Below are 18,810 nucleotides of genomic sequence, written 5' to 3' on the forward strand. Positions count from 1 at the left end.
GTTGCAAAGGTTAATTAAAGAATAAAAAATTAATTAGTTTTTAATATTCTCTCATGGTATGGTAATACTTGATGCCATGGTATAAAAAATTTTTCTAACATATTTTCAAGAAAAACATCAACTTTATCATATTGTCTATATTCTTTATTATTTTAACACTAATTACTCACGTTTTGAATGACCACATTATTAACATCATTTTTTCACTTTCCATGTTTAAGACAAAATTGATTGGAAAGAATAAATAAATAATAGTAATTATTACATATAAATTGAGTGTCTTGTAGATCTAAAGATAATAAGCTTATTTAAAAAAATGAATTGTTTAAAAAAGTAATTCGAATTCTAGAAAATCTTTAAGCGATAATGTTAGAAGTAAATATACAAAAAATATAAAAAATTGAAGTGTGACCAACAGCTACAATTACATTCATATAAAAATTATTTAAAAGCACCTGGTTTATATGCTTCATTTAAGAAATCCAAAATAGCTTTAGCAGAAAATTTTCAGGATTTATTTTATGAAGAAATTTTACCATCCATTCGAAAACGTGGTGAGTATGAAATAATGATGAATGTATAATGACTATGTAAGGGACAAAGATACATTTTAAAAGAACTGCATCAAATTAGGAATAATTATATACAAAAATCAGATGAACAATTTGAAAAAGCTATATAAATCTTACAGAAAAAAATGTTCCTCAATTAAGTGATCGTAAGTTATGACCAACTTTCGTTCTTTTGGAAGCATTTGATATTGTTTGTGAATACACATGCTATGTTCTTAGAACTATGAGAAAAAAATTATGTAAACATTTATCTAAATGCGAAGACAGACATGCAAATTCTGAATCAAATTTAAAACCTAATTATGTACCAAATGCAGTAAATTTATACCAACAAGTGAATGAAAATTGATTGCCACCTAAATTATTTCACTACTTTGGTTGGCAATTCGCATGAAAAATTGTGTGAAGATATAAATAAAATAGTAAACATTTCTTATAATATAAAACTAAAATTCCAAGTACTTTTTCCTAATCAGATTTAAAATAACATTCATAAACTTTTTTACTTGCATCTAACAAACGAATTTGGTTACTACCATCAACTCAAATTTAAAATCGTCAACCGATTTTGACATCACATCGTTTCTGTTAACCTTTGTTTGAATATCAAAATATAATCAATCTTCTTTAATGAAAAAATAAACATAATGAAAATTAAATTCAACATCAAAAATTTTTAAAGTTTTGTTAACTAACTCCATTATATATAAAATATTTAACTAACATTTACAAAAGTCATTAATTTTATTTAATCAACTATAGTGTGAATTGTTGTTGTTGTTGTCGTCTTCAGTCCTGAGACTGGTTCGATGCAGCTCTCCATGCTACTCTATCCTGTGCAAGCTTCTTCATCTCCCAGTATGTACCGCAACCTACATCCTTCTGCATCTGCTTAGTGTATTCATTTCTTCGTCTCCCTCTACGATTTTAACCCTCCACACTGCCCTCCAATACTAAATTGGTGATCCCTCGATGCCTTGGAACATGTCCTACCAACCGATCCCTTCTTCTAGTCAAGTTGTGCCACAAACTTCTCTTCTCCCCAATTCTATTCAATACTTCCTCATTAGTTATGTGATCTACCCATCTAATCTTCATCATTCTTCTGTAGCACCACATTTCAAAAGCTTCTATTCTCTTCTTGCCCAAACTATTTATCGTCCATGTTTCACTTCAATACATGGCTGCACTCCATACAAATACTTTCAGAAATGACTTCCTGACACTTAAATCTATACTCGATGTTAACAAATTTCTCTTCTTGAGAAATGCGTTCCTTGCCATTGCCAGTCTATATTTTATATCGTCTCTACTTCGACCATCATCAGTTATTTTGCTCCCCAAATAGCAAAACTCCTTTTCTACTTCAAGTGTCTCATTTCCTAATCTAATTCCCTCAGCATCACCCGACTTAATTCGACTAAAATCCATTATCCTCGTTTTGCTTTTGTTGATGTTCATCTTATATCCTCCTTTCAAGACACTATCCATTCCGTTCAACTGCTCTTCCAAGTCCTTTGCTGTCTCTGACAGAATTACAATGTCATTAGCGAACCTCATAATTTTTATTTCTTCTCCATGGATTTTAATACCTACTCCGAATTTGTTTCCTTCACTGCTTGCTCAATATACAGATTGAATATCATCGGGGAGAGGCTACAACCCTGTCTCACTCCCTTCCCAACCACTGCTTCCCTTTCATACCCCTCGAGTCTTATAACTGCCATCTGCTTTCTGTACAAATTGTAAATAGCCTTTCGCTCCCTGTATTTTACCCCTGCCACCTTCAGAATTTGAAAGAGCATATTCCAGTCAACATTGTCAAAAGCTTTCTCTAAGTCTACAAATGCTAGAAACGTAGTTTTGCCCTTCCTTAATCTACCTTCTAATATACGTCGTAGGGTCAGTATTGCCTCACATGTTCCAGAATTTCCACGGAATCCAAACTGATCTTTCCCGAGGTCGGCTTCTATTAGTTTTTCCATTCGTCTGTAAATAATTCGCGTTAGTATTTTGCAGCTGTGACTTATTAAACTGATAGTTCGGTAATTTTCACATGTGTCAACACCTGCTTTCTTTGGGATTGGAATTATTATATTCTTCTTGAACTCTGAGGGTATTTCGCCTGTCTCATACATCTTGCTCACCAGATGGTAGAGTTTTGTCTGGACTGGCTCTCCCAAAGCCGTCAGTAGTTCTAATGGAGTGTGGTCTACTCCGGGAGCCTTGTTTCGACTCAGGTCTTTCAGTGCTCTGTCAAACTCTTCACGCAGTATCGTATCTCCCATTTTGTCTCCATCTACATCCTCTTCCATTTCCATAATATTGTCCACAACTACATCGCCCTCGTATAGACCCTCTACATACTCATTCCACCTTTCTGCTTTCCCTTTTTCGCTTAGAACTCTGTTTCCATCTGAGCTCTTGATGTTCATGCAAGTGGTTCTCTTTTCTCCAAAGGTCTCTTTAATTTTCCTGTAGGCAGTATCTATCTTACCCCTAGTGAGATCAGTCTCTTACATCCTTACATTTGTCCTCTAGCCATCCTTGCTTAGCCATTTTGCACTTCCTGTCGATTTCATTTTTGAGACGTTTGTATTCCTTTTTGCCTGCTTCATTTACTGCATTTTTATATTTTCTCCTTTCATCAATTAAAATTAATATTTCTTCTGTTACTCAAGAATTTCTACTAGCCCTCGTCTTTTTACCTACTTGATCCTCTGCTGCCTTCACTACTTCACCCCTCAAAGCTACCCATTCTTCTTCTACTGTTTTTCTTTCTCCCATTCCTGTCAGTGAATAATCAAAGACAATTCATTTAACATATACTTGAATAGCTTTATTTTTTAAAACTTTTTCAATGGGGAAACCATCTGGAAATTTCGTTCTCAATAGTACTTTCATTTGTTTGCCATTTAAATCTCTCACTTTAAGTGTGATAGGATTAGAATGAATAACATCTTAAATATCAAACATTACTGTTGAGCAATATGCTGTATATCCTTTTTTAAAAATTCATTTGAATTAACTTATTTTAACTTTATCACCAATTTTATATTTAGGTTCAGTATCTAGCAAATTTGTTACTTAATCAATTTTCAATATGATATTTTGGTTTCTTTATTTACATGTTTTAGTGCGGAATGTTTTGTGTTATAATATTCGTCATTCAATTTAGAAACAAAGTCAGTCCATTTATAATTTCCCTGAAGGTTAAATTTCTACCACATCTTTTCTATCAATGTCCTGTTTAATCACCCAACAAAAGTTGCTTTTAATCCACTAAAAGTTGAATAATGGTTAATTTCGAAATTTTTTGTTACTTCTTAGGATTCTTTATTGTGAAATCATTTACCATTATCTGTTTCATTTTTTTTTATTTCTGATAGATTATTTATTCAAAACAATCAACTACGTTGTTACCTCTTTTATCATTAACTGGAATTCCCAACACAAGTTTGAATAATGTCTATAACAGTTAATATACATTTACAACCATTATTTATTTTCGATTCCCTTCAGTTTTCCAGAATCCATTTCAACTAAACAAGATTGCCATAAATCATGAACTCCAAAAGCAATAACATTTTCTCTTTTTTAAATTCTTTCTGATTTGTTTCTATAATTCGTTGATAAATTTTTCACAAATATTTAGACCATCACCCACAAAAATTTTTAATTAATTTGCTATTTTTACTTTTACATACTGCACAAATTCCAACAGTTCTCTGTTTTCCATTTTCAGTTTTTAATCTATGAGGATTAAGTGTTTCAGTACACTTCTTGCACTTCAAACTGTAAATATGATAATCTTCCTTCATTTATATGGAACACAAAATAATTACATTATTTCACCAAATACAATTATTTTTATAAGAATTGGAACAGAATATTTTAATGTAAAAGTTATAAAATTTGATTTTTGAATGATATTGATCGATTGGTTACCGGTTGTTCTTTTGCAAATTTTGTCAAATATGCTCATAAAAATACAAAATTATTAGGTGTTAAATCTCTGTTCATGATTTAACCACCAACAACAACTATTTAAAAAAAATTATATGTATTGAAATTGTAGAATTATTGGTTCACCTCCAGTCATGAAAGTAAAATCAATTCTTTGGATATCTTATTATTCATAATTAAGTTTCTTGCCTCATTTAATTGTGGAGTTACATTAATTTCTGAAATAACATCTTCAATTTCCTTTTTTGTTTAGTAACTACTTATTTCTTGTTTATTAATATAATTCAAAACTGATAGAATACTTGTAACAAGATTTGAAAATTCATTTTGTAAATAATGTTTGTTCACTACACCTTTGGCATCTATTATATCATTTACATTTGCAGTTCTTCTACCTTTAAAACCAATGTAACCACTAGTTACTTTGAAAATGTTATTTAATTCTTTTTGAAATTATTTAATTCTACAAACTATTTTTTAGTCTACTGATCATTGAGTATTTTCGATTTTTCGTTCTCATGATTGAAAGTCTTTTTTTTTAGTCTACTGATGACTGAATATTTTTGATTTTTAAAATTAAGTCATTATAAGTTATAATTCATGCATTATAATTTGAAAACAAATAAATACAAATGTCCTCAAATTACTTAATCGATTTTTTTACTTGTATCGATATTGTGCTAGAGATTATTTTTCTCAAATATTTAACTAGCTGTTTCAGAATATTTCCTCCATATGAATCAATAACAAATTTTACATCATTATTTTTATAATAACAAATCCAATGAGTTACAACAAATGAGAAATATCTAAATTTACTATTCCACATTCTAAATTTTTTGGTTCATCCGGTATGTCAAAATTTGATAAAGACTTATTAAATTTTTAAATTATTTGTTTGCAATTTTTTTACTCCACTTTCCTTCTTTTCCACGGCTAAATAGTCTTTTTTGTTCTTATAATTCTTTATTACATTTCTTCTTATTTAATTCTGCATTTAGAAATGCTGCAGAACCACCAGCAAGTGAACCAATTGCTGCTAAATGACATAATGTGGCTAATAATAATAGTAAAAAGTTACCGAAGTGTTTTTTTTGTTCATTAAATATTGACAGTCTTTTCCACAACAGGATTAGTTAATGAAACAAGTACATTCCCACATGTTTTTTCTCTTTCTTTCTATTTTGAACATCAGTTACAAATGATTCAATCAGATTTCATTGTTCATTGTTGCATTTAAGTTTAACTTATTTTAGTTTAGTTTTGCCAATAGGTAACAAAATATCATTAATTGAAAAGTTATTCATTTATATAGATTAAAAAATAGAAAACAATTTTTTATAAACCCTATTCATTTTTTCAACATTTAAATCCGTTCTTCCTTTTAATTTTCCATACACTATTAATCTAACAGCAGTTGCAGAATTTTTTGCTCCTAATAAAGAATCATTTGCATACATTCTTTCTTTTGCAAATAAATGAAGTTTTTTATCTGCTTCATATACACTCCTGGAAATGGAAAGAAGAACACATTGACACCGGTGTGTAAGACCCACCATACTTGCTCCGGACACTGCGAGAGGGCTGTACAAGCAATGATCACACGCACGGCACAGCGGACACACCAGGAACCGCGGTGTTGGCCGTCGAATGGCGCTAGCTGCGCAGCATTTGTGCACCACCGCCGTCAGTGTCAGCCAGTTTGCCGTGGCATACGGAGCTCCATCGCAGTCTTTAACACTGGTAGCATGCCGCGACAGCGTGGACGTGAACCGTATGTGCAGTTGACGGACTTTGAGCGAGGGCGTATAGTGGGCATGCGGGAGGCCGGGTGGACGTAACGCCGAATTGCTCAACACGTGGGGCGTGAGGTCTCCACAGTACATCGATGTTGTCGCCAGTGGTCGGCGGAAGGTGCACGTGCCCGTCGACCTGGGACCGGACCGCAGCGACGCACGGATGCACGCCAAGACCGTAGGATCCTACACAGTGCCGTAGGGGACCGCAGCGCCACTTCCCAGCAAATTAGGGACACTGTTGCTCCTGGGGTATCGGCGAGGACCATTCGCAACCGTCTCCATGAAGCTGGGCTACGGTCCCGCACACCGTTAGGCCATCTTCCGCTCACGCCCCAACATCGTGCAGCCCGCCTCCAGTGGTGTCGCGACAGGCGTGAATGGAGGGACGAATGGAGACGTGTCGTCTTCAGCGATGAGAGTCGCTTCTGCCTTGGTGCCAATGATGGTCGTATGCGTGTTTGGCGCCGTGCAGGTGAGCGCCACAATCAGGACTGCATACGACCGAGGCACACAGGGCCAACACCCGGCATCATGGTGTGGGGAGCGATCTCCTACACTGGTCGTACACCACTGGTGATCGTCGAGGGGACACTGAATAGTGCACGGTACATCCAAACCGTCATCGAACCCATCGTTCTACCATTCCTAGACGGGCAAGGGAACTTGCTGTTCCAACAGGACAATGCACATCCGTATGTATCCCGTGCCACCCAACGAGCTCTAGAAGGTGTAAGTCAACTACCCTGGCCAGCAAGATCTCCGGATCTGTCCCCCATTGAGCATGTTTGGGACTGGATGAAGCGTCGTCTCACGCGGTCTGCACGTCCGGCACGAATGCTGGTCCAACTGAGGCGCCAGGTGGAAATGGCATGGCAAGCCGTTCCACAGGACTGCATCCAGCATCTCTACGATCGTCTCCATGGGAGAATAGCAGCCTGCATTGCTGCGAAAGGTGGATATACACTGTACTAGTGCCGACATTGTGCATGTTCTGTTGCCTGTGTCTATGTGCCTGTGGTTCTGTCAGTGTGATCATGTGATGTATCTGACCCCAGGAATGTGTCAATAAAGTTTCCCCTTCCTGGGACAATGAATTCACGGTGTTCTTATTTCAATTTCCAGGAGTGTATTTTTTCTTATTCTTTATTATCTTTACAACAGTATTATATGTTTTATATTCTTCATCTAATGATTAATTCCTTTATCATTTCTAGCTCATCTTTCATCTAATTTTGTTCCTGCACATCAATAGTTATAACCAACTCAAATGCATTTCAAATGGTAATATTTTAATTAAAAAATATCTAAACGTTTTTCATGTTTTTCACTTTTCCTAAATGTATGCTACATGACGCTGGGTCTGGCAGCTGATGATGTCTGTCATGGAAATGTTTCTAACACCAGAATTTAGAGAGCCAGTATGGGTGATGTCTACAGTGGCAGGACTGAGTTGGGATAGTAGTTTGTTGTCAGGATTTAGTAAAGTCGTTGCTCAAGAAAACGACATTAACAGTCTCAGATTTTCTTCTAAAACAAGCTACAGCACTCATTGCATTGTTCCATAACAACAACGACCCATCACATGTTTACAGTGCAAGGCTGGTGGTGTAGAGGCAACACATAGCCAGAAATACTTACATTGGATGTCCACAGGAGTATGTGCACCACACCGTTGCAACTCCATAACTCAGATACAGAAGGCCACTGTCATTCTTACGGAGGAAGACAGCCCCAGTGGTGGGAGTGGAGGTGTACAGCATCTGTTTTCCTGCACAAATATGGTTGGATCGATGGCTGCACTTCTCCAGTCAAAGTCGGAAGTCCCTGTGCCTGATATGAGTCTGAAGGTGGCACCAAGGAAATGGGAGCGGGCTTAGACCACCAGAAGTCGGCTTGTTGCTGGTGGAGTTAAAGTCTTATGGTGGCAGCTTGCAAAACCATATCACCCACTCACCTGGTGTGGACATATCCTCTTCATTAGTGCTCCCAGATTGTGATGCCTTTGGCTGAAAAGATGGGTATTTATAAGGTAGGTGCCCACTTGTGCTGAGGGCTGCTTCCAGCCACATATACCAAAACAAGGTGGCGGCCAGAAGGTGTGGCAACTAGCGTGCTTTAGTCATGGTTGGCCTGTCGTTTTGCTGCATCATTGGTACTGTGAGCGTTGGCCCCTTACCTGCAGTGTGGTAACTGGCTGGTGGTATTGCTGCATCTGCTGCAAAGGTGTTTTGGTCTGCCCTGCGCCTTCTAGCGTCTGTGGCCTGCTACGACATCTGTGGCAGTGAGACTATTTCGCTGCATAGCAGCAAAAAATAGTGGCAGCACTACACGAGTTTCGTGGCTCTAGGATGAGCCAGGCAAGACCAATAATACTGGCCCTTCATTTTGTTTTGTATACACTTCTGGGTCAAAACATCTAATTTTTTTACGTTCCACAAAGATTTATACAAATTTTACTTTCATTTATGAAGCTGAGTCAAAAAACCGATATTTCTCAATGAATATTATGTCTTTCACATCACAGCTCTACCACATGAGGGTGTATTCACATTTTGTGTCATGTCATTTTAAGTTTGAAATTAGCTAAAAAATTCAGATGCCCCAGAGCTTTTTGACACTCACTGTACAACCTGGTATAATTTTTCCTTCATTATTGGCTATATTTAATGGTACTAATTATAGGCCAATTCACACTGATCATCAGAGCACTGTCACATCAGGGTGTATTCACACTACTTGTAACATCACATCACATCACATCAAAGTATGGGAGAGATGAGAGGGTATCTGTGCATTGAGAAGAAATGTGCTTGGGGTTACTTGCTCAACAGCGGACGCTGATGTCAGTTGTCAGAACTTCATTCCCGAGAAACCTTGATGGTGCCATAACATGATGTGATGTGACAGCAAGCATGAATGCCGCCATTTGAAATGCATTCTGAAATGTTTTAATGTGTCATGATGTGACGGAAATTGTGAATTTGTCTCATTGGGTCCTAAATCACTTCGTAATTTAAAATGTGTGGTGCTGTTTTCAATACTACCCAGAGACTAAATGTCATCATATCAATTTGAAAATTTCGGGAAAGTAGGTGCCAATGCACACTGGCTGTCATATCGTGACATGTCACGGCACATTACGATTGAACAATGCATCTTCAATGGCGGCATTCCCACTGGCCGTCACGTCACGTCACGTCGCGTCATGTCAAGGCACCGTCTGGGTTCCTCGGTAACAAAGTTTTGATGGATGACGTCACAGTGTGTTGTCGATCACGTGGCCCTTATGCGCATTTCCTCCCAATACACTCCCATTCTCTTATCACTGTTACTTCTTTTTGTCATGCTTTCGTTAGATCGTCATGCAAAAATCAAACAATGTAAAATCGACGATGGACTGTAACAATATTATGAAAAGGAAAGTTGCTGCTCACCATATAGCGGACATGCTGAGCCGTAGATAGGCACAACAAATAGAGTGCCACAAATAAGCTTTCGGCCTGTATGGCCTTCGTAAAAAATAGACGACACACACACACACACACACACACACACACACACACTCAAGCAAACGCAACTTACACACACACGTGACTGCAGTCTCTGACAACCGAAGCCAGCTTCAGTTGTCCGAGTCTGCAGGCGTGTGTGTATGAATTGCGTTTGCGTGCGTGTGTATCGATATCTGTCGTCTATTTTTGACGAACGCCATACTGGTCGAAAGCTTATTTGTGACAGTCTTCTTCTTGTGCCCATCTGCAACTCAACGTCTTCGCTATGGGTAGCAACTTTCCTTTTCATAATATTGTTTCGTTAGATCGTGGCTTTCGTGGTTGGTATCAGTTGTTCTGCATCGTGGTTATTCGTTCTTTGTTGTTGATCCTTGTGACTTCTTATTACTTATTATAGACTGAAGACAGCTGAGGACAGCCATGTGAGTTAAGATCACGTGACTTGAATTGACTTGACGTGACTTAACGTGACACAGACAGTGTGAATACAACATGACGTGACGGTGACGTGACTGAAATCAGAATTGGCCTCCAGCTTTTTAATGCCAGAAGGTAATTGGCCTAAAGCAGATGAATTCATCGATTCAACTCAGTGCTTCATGATAAATTCGGCTTCAAAATTCTGAAAATTATAGTATATGCTTTTTCATTGAATTTGATTCACATAGGATAAATATATCACGTTTCATTTTTAAATTATTTTATTTTTCTCACTGTTTTATCTTTACTGTAGATATTTATCAGTTGTGTTTAATAAAGTCAAATGCAATAAATTTGTTATTTAGTTAAACTTTCATTAATAACTTACGTAATTAGTCGTAGTAAGGAGTTTGTTTTCCTGCTTTATTATGTTTTTATTTTTTTACCGAAGGTCAAAGATTCGTTGGTGCACCAAAAAGTTTGATGTCTTTCTCCGTCGTGTGAAAGTTTTGCGATTGATGGATTTGTGTTTGAGATGTTAGGTTCCAGCTGATGTTATTTGGAATAAGATTATTTATATTAATTCAAGTATCAGAGTGTTTTGTGCATTGTACATATAAACAATCGCTGGTCCCGTTTTCCGCATAGTTGTGCGCCGTTTCCTATATTTTGTGTAAGTGTTACACAGCCAAACAGAATATATGGGGCTGCGTTGTTTGAGATTTTAAAATCGGATACTTATTCGTATTTCATGATATTATATTTGTATTTCATGATATTATAAGAAAGTGCCAGAAAGATGCAGTGTCGAAAAGAGCGGACATCGTTACTCAGGCTTTGCATAAGAGAATTACAATTCATGTCATTGTATTATAGGCTTTCTATGTGTTATGAATGTATATCGGTTAGTGTTGCTGTGAAAGACAGAGCGTATTACGGTCTCCAGTGTCATTACTGTCCAAGTAAAAGATAGTTACGCTAACATAGGTGAACCTCTCATCTGTCATCAGTGAAGTGCCGTATGCCGCCAAGTTATCAGTTTTCATATATTGTGTTTGGCATGTCTTCCTGTGTTGGTAGTGAATTGTAGCTAACAGATAAGTGTGTTACATTTTTTATAGTTATGTTGTGGATATAACAGCAGCAGCTGTTGATTGTATGTTTATTTTATCGTAATCGTATTCCAGAATTTCATTTTGGAAGAAGAAAGTGGCAGCTGCTGTTTTTTTTAGAGGAGACTGCTCGGCTCAATGCTGCCGTTTCACCCTAACCACTTAATTTTGACATGAATTTTGCGTAGGAAACAGTGCCGAGATATCATACAAGGTAATGTGTGAAATCATATTTGTGCAGTATTAGTGATGTAGGTGTATTATAGTTTAGTAAGCTGTGCAAATTATATATCTCATCATTACCTAGTCAACATATTTTGATTATGCTTCTAGTTTGCTAACTAGGTACACATGCGATTAAGTAACATGTCTGTGAAGAAATGTAATATTCTAGCCACTGAATGAAATGTTAATACGTGTACTCATGAAATAAGTTGCAGCACTTGCTAAGTCAGACAATAAGTTTTCATGAAGAACCATTTGTTGTTATACTATATATCGATGGCCACTTGCATAAAAAGGCTGTATCTTCAGTTCCCAATAAACCAGGATATAAAATATAAATTCATCAGTGTTGATATTACTTGGAAACCAAAAATAAAAATATACAACATCAAAGGAGGCTATTGTTTGTGAGTGGGTATGTTCTTGTGTTTAAGCACAGTGAAAATAACTTGAATGAGAAAAGAAGCACGTTCTGGAAATGTATGGACATCATTAGTTCTTTATGTGTGCCACATAGACCGAAGACAAAAAAAACTAACTTTCGTGCATAAGTTCATTCATTTTGTCTAGTAGAGTAGTGATTTGAGGCATTCTTATGTTAAGGGTACAAAGTACTAATTGCACAATGTTACAAAATGTGTTATTAGATAGGCTACATATCACAATTAAGACAAATATTAGAAAGCATAATTGTAAATGTAGGACTAATCATTAACTCCATTATTCATAACGTAATAATGATGTATAGAAAGAAAGATACTCTGGCATGAAGTGTGATGGTAGCCCACTTGGCTGTAAAATAATGTGATCTCGGTGAGGTTCTGATGTTACAGTTTGATCATGAGTTTCTGAAACAAACTGATTTGAGTGTGAAATACACATTAACACATTGATTATACAAGGTCTGTATTTATTGTTAGTGTGTGACATTATGACAACATCAAAGGGGGCCATTTCTAATTTGGAAATAACTTATTTTTCCTGCATTACTTGACAAAACATGACAGTTATATTATGTAGGAAATACTCCTAGTATTCTACAAAATAGTATTTATTTGATAATGTATCAGATTTAGGCTATCTAGACCATCAACAGGTGTCACCTTTGTTACACAGTACAGAATGTCTGACACTAATTTGACTTCTTGGCATTCTGCTGGAACATCTTAATACAAATAAAAAATGTAAGTCCAGATCATATTAATTTTAATTTTACAAGTGATTACCAGTTTCGGCTATGTAACAACCAAATCATTGTCGGATGTTTTTCTGAAGTAAATTACACAAAATCAGTCATAAAAAAATAAAATAACCTTTTACTACAGTGTCTCGTACCTTTATTATTTGTTTATTTATTCATCCAGGGATCATCTTACCAAAGATACTCAGTTTCTCATCATAATATAGTGAGAAGAAACATCTCAAAAAATGTACATACACACGGAATATATACACTGAGGTGACAAACCATGGGATGGGGAAATGCACATGTACTAATGGCGATAGTATTGCTTACACAAGGTATAAAAGGGCAGTAACTTGGTGGAGCTGTCATTTGTACTCAGGTGCTTCGTGAGAGATTATGAGCACACAGTGGGAATTAACAGACTTTGAACATGGAATGGTAGTAGGAACTAGATGTATGGGGCACTCTTTTTTTAAAATTTTTAGGGAATTCAGTATTCACAGATCCGCAGAGCCAAGAGTGTGCTGAGAAAACCAAATTTCAGGCATTACCTCTCACCACAGACAATGCAGTGGCTGACACCCTTCACTTAACAGCTGTGAGTAGTGGCATTAACAGACTAGCAACACTGTAAAATAACCACAAAGTCAATGTGGGATGTTTGAAGAATGTATCCATTAAGACAGTCCAGCGAAATTTGGTGTTAATGAGCTGTGGCAGTAGATGACCCACGCAAGTACCTTTGCTAATAGCACGACATCACCTGCAGTGCCTCTCCTGGAAGATGACCACAGTGGTTGGACTTAGATGACGGGAAAACTGTGGCCTGGTCAGATGAGTCATGATTTTGTTTGGTAAGAGCTGATGGTAGGGTTTAAGTGTGGTGCAGCCCCCATGAAGCAATGGACCCAAGCAGTAAACAAGGCACTGTACAAGCTGTTGGTGACTCCATAATGGTGTACATGAAATGGGCTGGGTCCTGTAGTCCAACTGAACTGAACCCATCATTGACTGGAAATCATTGTTTTCTGCCACTTGGAGACCATTTCCAGCCTTTCATGGTCCCAAACAAAGATGAAATTTTTATGGTGACAGTGATCCATATCACCAGGCCACAATTGGTTTGAAGATCATTCTGGACAATGTGGCCACCCAGATTGCCCGACAGGAATCCCATCGAATGTTTATGTAACGTAATTGTGAGGTCAGTTCGTGCACAAAATCCTGCAGCAGCAACTCTTTTCACAATTATGGATGGTTATAGAGGCAGCATGGTTCAATATTTATGCAGGGGACTTCCATTGACCTGTTGAGTACATGCGATGTCGAATTACTGTAGGCTACTATGCCTGGCAAAAGGAGTTCTGATGTGATGTTAGGAGGCACCCCATTACTTTGGTCACCTCAATGTATGTATCCTTTATGAGGATGGTTGGCTGTGACCTTGATGAAGGAACTGTCCTGCAACTTGGTTGAAGTGTTGTAGGAACACTATAGGAAACCTAAACCAGGCTGACAGGACAGGACAAACTCCATTCTTCCGAATGTGAGGTCAATATCTTAACAACTGCAATGCCTCATGCAGGTGGTCCATGTTGTACAATGTTCTTTGATATTAACAATTTTTCCCTTCGTCACTGCACACCTACTGGTGGCTCCAGAGCCATGAGCTGCTAATTGTCTGATTGGAAAACTGACTCCATGCTCAAACACATGCAGTATTTGTCATGCATGTCTTCATGTTCTCCCCTCAGTCCATCTGAAAAACTGCATCAGCATCCCCCACTATACATGTTGGCACATGGTTTTCTTGCAAAAGGGTCATTCCATTTCAGTTCAACCAGGGCCTCCAGCTCAGTCTCAGATTTGACTGAAATTCAGTACACTAATTCTACCATGTGTGGAACACTCGTGTACAAAGTATTAGTTTCCCCTGCCAATTAGTTCCAGAATTATGACTTGTGAAAGAAGGTGGCGTGATCCGGAAATTGCAACCCGCAACTGGCATTCTATCTTCAGACCCAACTTCAGGTCTTAATAACTTTGGAACTATTCCACACAGTCCAGTGAAATATTTACAACCCATCAACATCCATTTAGAGAACACACTCCATGAATCAAAACACCAACATATTTCTGAGGGAAAATAAAAAATTCCAAAATGTGATTAAAAAATGTAATTTGTTAAAAGGTACATATTGTAGGTGCCCTCTATGCCAAATATAATTCACTCAAAAAGGGTATAATTTGTTTTGTGGTAAGCTTAATGTGGCCTAACGCACACAGAACTCATCATGCCCATATCAGTCACAAAAACTGAGTTACATGCACATGAAAATACAAAAATTTGAAAAATTACCTGAAAAACATGTATTTTATAAGTGTGGTAGCACAAAAGGGACAAGTGGTATCCAACCCAATTTTCACACACGGCATAAGTAGACCATAATGATATATATCTCAAAATTTCAGCTTGTTATTGCAAGACATTTGTGTACAAGTTAACAGATGTATATGGTGATGTGGCCATTGTTCCACAACACAATTTTGTAAAAACATATCGTAAACTGTTCTGCCTCTTCTTATCCTCTCTCACAACTGTTTAATCACTAAGCAACAACATATAGACAGATTAACACAACCTATCATTAATGTTGACTGCACCTTAACTGCTAAAAACCAGTCGATTGTCCTTCGAACAGAAGTTCTCCCACACTTTAGCCACTGTACTCTGTATACTGAGTGTCAAGTTGTACTGTCTTCTTGACACTGTTGTAGGAACTGGAACTGTCATAAGAATATGTTCAAAAGGAATCCAACACCTGTCTGCCAAATGTGGCCAACGAAATGATCTTGCTGGTCCTGCTGGTGCCATGAAGTTCACAAATACATCACCTTCTGCTTCACAGCACTCTGCAACACACCCTAAGTACCATTTGTCATCATAAACAGCAATAACATAGCAACCTGGTTGTATGTTGCTGCTTTTGCTTCTGAATCCTGAGCCAGACACTCTGTGAAGACACATGTTGTGCATGAACCTATAGTTATAACCGGACAGTCTGCTCATCTGCACATTGTCAGAGTCCGCTGGAGAGAAGTGTTGATGGCTCCTTGTGCCTGCAACAGTTTTAACATGTTCTAGTCTGCTTTTTAGCAACTCTTAATGATTCCCAACAATTGCTGCAGCTTTATCTGAAACAAGCTGTCTGCATCATCACTATTACTTGCTAAATCATGTTAAAAGAAACGTAACCAAATACATATATGTCAACTTTTATTGTACACAAATGCCTTGCAATAACAAGTTGAAATTTTGCCACATATTATATTATGGTCTACTCATGCAGTGTTTGAAATTTGGCTTGGATATCACTTGACCCTTTTGTGCTACCACGCTTAGAAAATGTTTTTCAGGTAATTTTTCAAATTTTTGTATTTTCGTGTGCATGTAACTCAGTTTTTGTGACTGATATGGGCATGATGAGTTCTGTGTGTGTTTAGGCCACATTAAGCTTACCACAAAAAAATTTATACCCTTTTTGAGTGAATTATATTTGACATAGAGAGCACCTACAATATGTACCTTTTAACGTATTACGTTTTTTTTAATCACATTTTGGAATTTTTTATTTTCCCTCAGAAATAAGTTGTTGGTGTTTTGATTCATAGAGTGTGTTCTCTAAGTGGATGTTACTGGGTTGTAGAAATTTCACTGGACTGTGTGGAATAGTTCCAAAGTTATTAAGACCTGAAGTTGGGTCTGAAGATAGATTGCCAGATGCGAGTTGCAATTTGCGGGTCATGCCACCTTCTTTCACAAGTCATAATTCTAAACTAATTGGCAGAGGAAACTAATACTTTGTACACGAGTGTTCCACACATGGTAGAATTAGTGTACTGAATTTCAATCAGATCTGAGACTATGAGCTGGAGCCCCTGGTTGAACTGACATGGAATGACCCAAAAGCATTACAGTGTTGTAGTGTGGAAATATTACCCCTTTTCATTATGGACCACTAATCTGAATTCTCTACACAATTATTATGAGTGTTTTAGCTGCCTTTTTAAACAGATTTACTGTAGTCTCCTAAGACAATTTATTATACAATTTTATTCCGTAAGAGAGAATGCTGTTTTGAGTTTCTTTGTTTGTTTTTCCGTGATAAATGTGAGTCCAGGCAGGCTCTTGTTCCATGATAATTGTGTATAGAACTATTAGTGAAGTACTTTTCCCTGATATGTAAAACAGGTTAGTGGATATCCTCACTTTGCGCAGTAAAGACACCCAATTTTTTAAACAGCTGTTTATAATAAGCCCTACTAATGCTTCTCATTATTGTTCTAATGGGCCTTTATGCCATTTAAAAAGTATGCCCTTGTATCATGTCTTCGATCCCCAGAAAAGAATCCCATAGCTGAGAATCAAGTGTATGTAGAAATAGTATGTTACTGCAAGACATTAGCTGTTACAAACTGATGGCTGGACCCTGCTAGCAAAACGTGCTGATGACATTCTTCTTGCGACCATCTTTGTGTTTTCATTCCATCTTAAGTAACACACAATACTCACCCCTAAAAACATGGTGTTTGTTACACAGTTTATGATCGCTGCTTAATGTGACATAATTGTGTTTCCTCCTATTATGCTGAAATGTGTACTGTTTGTATTTTCTCTGTTTAGTATTAATTTATTACACACTGCCCAAAAATAAACAATCTTGATGGTTTCATTTACTTTGTCTAATAGGAGATCTGGTGATTTATCAGTGACAGTGATGTTGCTGTTATTAGCAAAGATAACTTTTTCTCCAAGTCTTATACTGTCTGGGGAATGGTATTAGACCCAATACACTATCCTGAGGAACACCTATGTTTATATGTTTCTTGTCTGACAAATTTATCAGCAGCATATGTGTGAACTCTATCTTCTGCACCTTGTCTTCCAAGTAAGACTGGAACTGCAGATTGGCTATTCCTCTTACACATGGTGCTTATAGCATGTTTAGTAGTATTTTATGGTGAACAGCATCAAAAGACTTTGCGAGTCTAAGAATATACCTGTAACAGAGTCATTGTTGTTAAGGCCTTAAAATCCCAATTTTTGTGAACTCAGTAATGGCCAATGTACTTCTCCTACTTGGGAAACCAAAATTTGGTTCATTAAAAATGTTGTGTGTATTTATGTAATTTATTAGTCTACATTTCATTATTGATTCATTTAATTTTTGAGAATGCAGGAAGTGGTGAAGTTTACAGTACTCCGGAAAGATTGCAGTAAGTTCACCATCAAAAGATGATCGGCTATGAGGACCAACATGTTTTTCTTGTACAGTTGCTATCCGATTTCCTCTGTGCAATTGTTGGAAACTGACAGCATCTGTATACTGTTTCAAATAGTGAATATGAACTTAAAGTGAAGTCTGCTGTGTCTGGGCATACATGCATAGGATTTTTTTGTTTACTCTTGTAAATAATGTGATTGGAGACCCTAATTGATTACACAATGGTAATTTTAGAAGCTAATTGACTCATTCCACATTATAGTGAGGTACTTCTGCATTTGGGTAGTGTCACAAAGCAGGCAGCTATAATCACTTTTGCAGTGGCAATATGGTTCTTAAATTTGTATATGCACAGGGTTGCCACAAGTTCAGGAAATCAGGGAAATTTGAAAAAAAAGCTGGAAATATCTCGTTTTTGTCTCAGTAGATGAAATGGTTTGTTTACTGAGATGTCATGCATCGTTGCTGTCTAGGTGCGGCTGAGTACATGCACTGCGTTCCTATTCCCTCATTCTTAATGCTTTTCCCTTTCCTACCATTCGCCTAAGCTTGCAGTCAGTGCTGCCACCACTTCTTGTCACTAGCCTAGCAGTTGCCAATGAGAGGCAGGGAGGCGTGATGAAAGGTTTGTTTGGATCTAATTCTCAGAGACTATTGACGCAGTGGCCAGAGACAGTGGTTGTTTGTGCATGAGTTATATCTTAGTGATTATATGAAAGTGTGTGTGCTCTCG

General features: G+C 37.2%; 1 protein-coding gene across 3 annotated transcripts in view; it reads left to right on the forward strand.

The window, feature by feature from the left end:
• Positions 1-10,126: 10,126 nt before the first annotated feature.
• LOC126262425 (E3 ubiquitin-protein ligase Topors) overlaps positions 10,127-18,810 on the forward strand; it is an 82,295-nt gene continuing 73,611 nt past the window's right edge. The window contains exons 1-2 of one of the 3 annotated variants that reach the window (XM_049959062.1): positions 10,127-10,401; positions 11,457-11,595. The gene's annotated coding sequence lies outside the window, so the exon portion shown is untranslated. Of the gene's footprint in view, positions 10,402-10,777; positions 10,943-10,989; positions 11,371-11,456; positions 11,596-18,810 lie in introns of those variants that run through there. The other 2 variants (XM_049959061.1, XM_049959063.1) reach the window with 2 other exon arrangements.

This window comes from Schistocerca nitens, chromosome 6, assembly GCF_023898315.1.
Source record: "Schistocerca nitens isolate TAMUIC-IGC-003100 chromosome 6, iqSchNite1.1, whole genome shotgun sequence".
Taxonomy (NCBI): Eukaryota; Metazoa; Arthropoda; class Insecta; order Orthoptera; family Acrididae; genus Schistocerca; species Schistocerca nitens.